Genomic DNA, 6000 nt, shown 5'->3' with positions numbered 1-6000 from the left:
CGCTGGCCGCAGACTAACGTGCTCCTCCCCGGAGAAGCTCTCCTCCAATCAGAGAGCGACGCCGGTGACTGGCTTCGATTTCACCCAATGGAATCCACGCTTAGCGCTGAGTGACACCCGTATCGTCCAATCAGAGCTCTCAAACCCTGGGCAGGCCCTTCGTCGTCACCGAATGTACTTTTGACGGACACCTTTGAAACACAATGGAGAAGTTTGACTCCTTTTACGGGACGTTACTGGTCCAATCGCCGCAGGGCACGGGCTCTGGTTACGACCAGGGCCCAGGAAGACGCCCTTATATCGCCCAGATCACTGGAATGTCACCGGGATGAGTTATTACAGAAAACATGGAGACAGTTAGAAACTAGGAAGGACACGGGTAGAGTCACCTGTGTCACAGTAGGGCCAGGTGTGCTGATGTGACCAGGTTTATGAGGCAATATCCGGGCACATTTTTGGTTCAGAGGCGTAAAAACCTCCAAAACAGGACCAGTATTAAGCCAATTTGATATTCAGAATAAAAACTATGATGCATTTTTAATGTAATTATGTCAAACATGAACATAGACTAATATTCCTCATTTATCACAAGGCTTGTTTTTGAAAAATATATATTTATTAGGATTTTTTTCAAGGGTTTTTGACTGTAGATGTCAAACCACCTGTGCAACGTAAAGCCCAATATTCCTCATGTATCACAGGGCTTGTTTTTGAATAATGTATTTTTTATGATTTGTTGCAGAAATAAATCGATTATGCTTCCTTATCTTTTGACCTAGGGATGTCAAACCACTTGTGCAACGTAAAGACTAATATTCCTCACGTATAACAAGACTTGTTTTTGAATAATATATATTTATTAGAATTTTTTTCAAGGATTTTTGACCTGGAGATGTCAAACCACCTATGCAAACTAAAGACTAAAGACAAGGCTTGTTTTTGAATAATATATATGGTTTTAGGATTTCTTTTATTAGGGTTTTTGACTGTAGATGTCAAACCACTTGTGCAACCTAAAGACCAACATTCCTCAGGTATCACAAGGCTTGTTTTTGAATAATATATATATAATTCTTTATAATTTCTGTAAATCTATTATGCATCCTTATCTTTTGACCTGGAGACGTCAAACCACTTTGGCTTTGGCCTGTGATTAGTAGGGTGCACAACTATACGTGTCGTTTGGTCAACATTTACATTTTTTCATTTTGTCCTATGGTCCATTTTGGGATCTTTCAGTCACAGTGAAAACTGTGGACATTTCCGGGGACAGCAGTAGCCGGGGACAGGTCACCGGAGACGTCTGGTCACCCTAAGGTATACATGTATAAATAGGTTGATCATTCAGGCTGTATTATTCATATTCCTTCGATACAATATTTTGAAGCGCACACAATTTAAGGCACATCACAGTCAGGCCTATATTTATGCATGCATGTCCAGTTAATGCATTGAACCAATTATTCTGGCTGATTCCCAAACTATATCTGCCAATTCCCCCTCACAGGCAGTCACATTACAATAACCTTACATCTAAAGAACCTGGGATGGGACCAATCAAAAGCCGTTTAGTTCAAAATGGCTCTACCTCGTATAATGTAGGTTTATAGTGACACCTTGTGATGAAACAGGCAACCATCAGTCCCAGGCAGTGTTGTAGTGGTAGCTGATGAGGTGTGTAGGTAGATGAGTATGTAACCATGAAGGAACCAAGTATGTAACCATTATTGTGTCACACAAAAACAACATGTCCAGCCTGAACAGGCTTCCAAATACCAGGTTTACCATTATTTTAAAGCGCCTTTGATTTTGACCATATCTCATTCCAGGAAGTATAATCTTCTTCTGTGTTGAGGTCCCGAACTCATTGCATTGCTTGCTTTTTAAGTTAATATTGTGTTCAACTGTGTTGGTTTTAACACATTTGTGTCTGTGTGTGTGTCAATGTTTAGTTTGTCTATTGGAATATTAACTTATATATATAATCATAGTTTTGTGTTTTACAGTGAGAATGGGAAGAGCCAAGAAAACTTCCTATGTTTTCTAAATATATCACCATGACAACCGGTACTGTTGAACTGCATGTTAAATGACTTGGCTCAGCAGGACTGCCCTCAGCGCATGTTTGAGACTCTGATGTTTAAGTAAACTGTGTTCTCTCTTTGTATAAGAACAAAAGTCATTTTATTATAACGTGAAATTGATTCCTAATGGTCCTAATGTTACACGTTTTCCGAACAATAGATTACTAATAGAAGCTATAAAGTGTATTTTGAAGCGGCCTATAGATACATTTTATTAAAGCCACGTGTAACAAAGAACATCTGGATGAGGTGGGCTGATATCCTCAACTTTTACTGAATCCCTGCTGCTGTGCAAGGATTACTAAATAGGCAAATCAGGCACAGGCCGAGCGGCCCTGGGGACTGTCTGGGAGGATCCCAGTCATGTTGTTTCGCTCCCGATCCTGCATCACAGGTTTCCATCAACAGTTTTGATGGTGTACAGTAGAAGTATACTTGTGGAGAAGAGTGTCAGCGTGGATCTGCTGTGGCAGGAATCTTCAGAAGTGATTTCAGCTCTGTGTCTTCATCCAGTTCATCAAGTTCCAGGTAGACTTTAGTAGTATACGGTTAAGCTGCAAAACCCCTCAAGAATAAAGCCAGTTCTGCGGGGGCAGGGGGCGGAAGGAACCCAGAGCCCATAAAACGTTTCCTTTGGGGAAGGACTTTGTTTAATGACGTACACGTGGAAGATTTTAGGAGCTACAGTCGTTTTATGCACAAATGTCTGTTTAGGCAAGTTTGTGGAAGAGGTTCAAGTGAGGAAGTTGCACCTGGAACTACGTTACAAGTAATTGTTCAACATTGTCAGATTTTAAAAGGCCAATAATGTAGAGTCTATATGACGCAGTAGGGCTTTTACATCGTTCAGGACAGGAGAGATTGTCCCCATACGCTACATGACATAAGGATCAGTCACACCATCGTTTTGCTTTCAAAGAGCTTTATTGAAAGAAATATTTTTGAAATTTTATAAAGTTCAACCATTGATAATGCTATCACACAATCAGAACCTAGAGCTTTACCATTTCCCCCTCCGTCTTTCTTCCACATTTGATATGAATAAAGCACTGCCTTGGCCAGCCCGGTGTTAGAAATCTCTGGTTAATATCCCAGGAACTGCCGTGGAGTATACGTCTTTAAAAAGATTAACAATTTTCAAAACGTCTGTGAGAGTTTGTCAGGACATCACACAACTCGGTGCCTTTCCGCAAAATGTCTTGCTAAGATACCTCTTTCACAGCGATGACCAGGGTCAGACCAGGGTCAGACCAGGGTTATCTGACCTCTGTTCAACCAGTCGACACGGGTTTACCCTTTCAAACAAAAATCAACCCTGGTTCAACCCTTGTTGAGCTCTCGGTGTGAAAGGGGTACAGACTTCAACAGCTTACGCACTGAAAAGAAACAAGCTGTGGCCCAAAACTGCACTCAGACATGTTGAGAATCGTCAGTCTTCAGAGAGTAGCCCGTCACAGCTGGGCGAAAAGCAGGACTTGTAATATTTTAGATGCACTTGATTTCACTTTTTTGAGGCAAGAGTGGAAACGCAACCCGGACAAGGTAAATCAAGCGCCCCTTGATATTCGGGTAACAGTTGTGCCCAGGACTGCCACACATGCATCACTCTGTTACAGTGGTTTGCAACCAAAGATACAAATATACAATATAATATTGTATCATCTAGGATCACTATTAATTGCAGCTATTCCGTACCCATCTCTTCCATGACCTGGAAGTAGTATATATATATAAATATATATATTTATATACATATATATATATATATATATATATGTATATATAAATATGACTCTCCCGTAACCCGGAAGAATTCAGTGTTTCACTCTACACACAGTTTGCAAGCATACAGCAAAAACCAGCTGCTTTGCACGTCAAACCCTCTCATTGCTGGACGATTCTCAGTGCAGCATGCAAGTAAAAATGTGCACAATATTAAAAGTCTTTAGCGTTGTCACAATCACCTTTAATCGCCCTCGTCGTGTCCATTTTTACCATGGACAGCGATATCCATATCTTTTTTTTTTTTTTCCAACAAGGTGATTCTTTTAATAAGAAATTAGAGCAGACTTCATTTATTTAGTATATTTTCCTCTATAGTATTCTGCATTTCAAAGCATGCCAAAGAGATTTTTTCAGTTTCTGCATAGTGCCGGCTATACGAGTGCCAAAGAGCTTGATTCCTTTACAAGTAGTAGAAGTTGGTATGTACAGGCAAGGAGTGACAGAGCATCCAGTGTTGTGTAAACGGTAGCAAACCCCCCCCCTTTCCCCAAATGCTCAAAATATCTACAAATACACGACCCATGTCTGATGGAACTCATAGAAAGTTGAACAGAGCTGAGAAAAGCTCAGCAACATGGAAGAGCCATTAAAGAAGGTGTGTGTGTGTGCGTGTGTGTGTGAGTCAAAGCCGTGCTTTTACGTCTGTGTGTGCCTGTTTAAATGCAAAGGGGGAAAAACACTCTAACCTCCCCCGACCCTCAAACACACCCACCCCCCAGTCCCACATGGATTATTACTTCAAAGTGCATTCTCTACCGTTATAATATGCAGTATGCATTACATAAATGTATTCTGTAGCACTGAATATTCCACTAAGGCCTAGCGCCACACGTCATACAAGGAAGAAGAGTCGACAACAACCACATTCTAGTTTTGAGGTCATAGTTCTGAATGTAAAGGTAGAGTTCAGGCCACTAGGTGACTGTTATTGAACGCTAACAAAACTCTCACTACAGTATGTGCGATGGCGACGAGAGCCAACATCTAAAAAGCATTAACCTCAGCACTGCACTGTAAAAAAAAAGAAAAGAAAAAGGGATTCACTGGGTGTTTGCGGTGAAATAATGGTTTGTTATGGGACCTTGTTCTCGGTGAAGCAGGCAGGGACTGCTGGCGAAAACGTACAGATGGTAAAGCGCGTGTCGGCAGGGTAAACCAAATAAACATGCTAACAAACAGACAGGGTTCAGTAGTAAGAAGAACTCAGTAGATTTGGTCGGTGTCGGCGTTGGACATCCATGACGCAATCACCCACACTTTCACATAACGCCGAAAAGGCGATTCTAGCAACAGGTTGAATCACACTTCACCTGAAAGAAGCTAGACTCGCTTTTTCTTTTTTTTACAGTGTACAAATAACCTTCAGAATAATTCTCCGCTTTCAAGTTTTCCACACCCGCCTGATCATCACACTCAAAAATGAGCCAAAGTCACTTTGAAACACATCCTTGGTTGAACTTTAAAACCACAAATCATCCTGCCGCATTCACATGTGAGTTTAAAATGCCACCGACCATCGTCTGTTACAGCATTCACTTGCTTTGGTTCGATACTAAGGTGCACCTTTATCAAGCCGGACATCAGCTGCTTACACACGGCCACGTGGTCCAACCAGTGCACAGGCAAGACACTGACTGACTGTGGAAACAGGTAAAACAGCACAAGTGCACGACGTACTGAATGGGGCTTTGTGTGCATTTGCAGATTGATCCGTTTAGAATTATTAATCATAACAACACTCACTTGTACCACCCACCAAGCATTTCATAAATATTAGATAAGCAGTGAGGATGGTGCATGAGTGTTCGTTTGAACATCGTGAGCACAAGAGCACGTGGGGAGAGACGTGTGTACACAGAAAGCATTCACGTGCTGCACAAATGAGGCGTTCATAAACCCGAGACATATAGGGAACAGAAATAATCCTCCAGCAATAAATAAATACGATAGCTTAGACCAGCAGGCGGCAAAATACAATCTTCACGAGTCTGCATTAAAGGGGATCTCTGCCAAAGTTAACAACGTTACTGGGTAAATGTCACCTTCCTCCAATTTTCCTTTCCTTCCTTCTGATTAGTTGGTTTTGAGCTCTGAGACAAAGGGAAACGAACCCTCTAACATCAATGACACG

This window comes from Echiichthys vipera (assembly GCF_963691815.1).
Source record: "Echiichthys vipera genome assembly, chromosome: 21".
Taxonomy (NCBI): Eukaryota; Metazoa; Chordata; class Actinopteri; order Perciformes; family Trachinidae; genus Echiichthys; species Echiichthys vipera.
Note: the sequence above shows the minus strand (reverse complement) of the source record.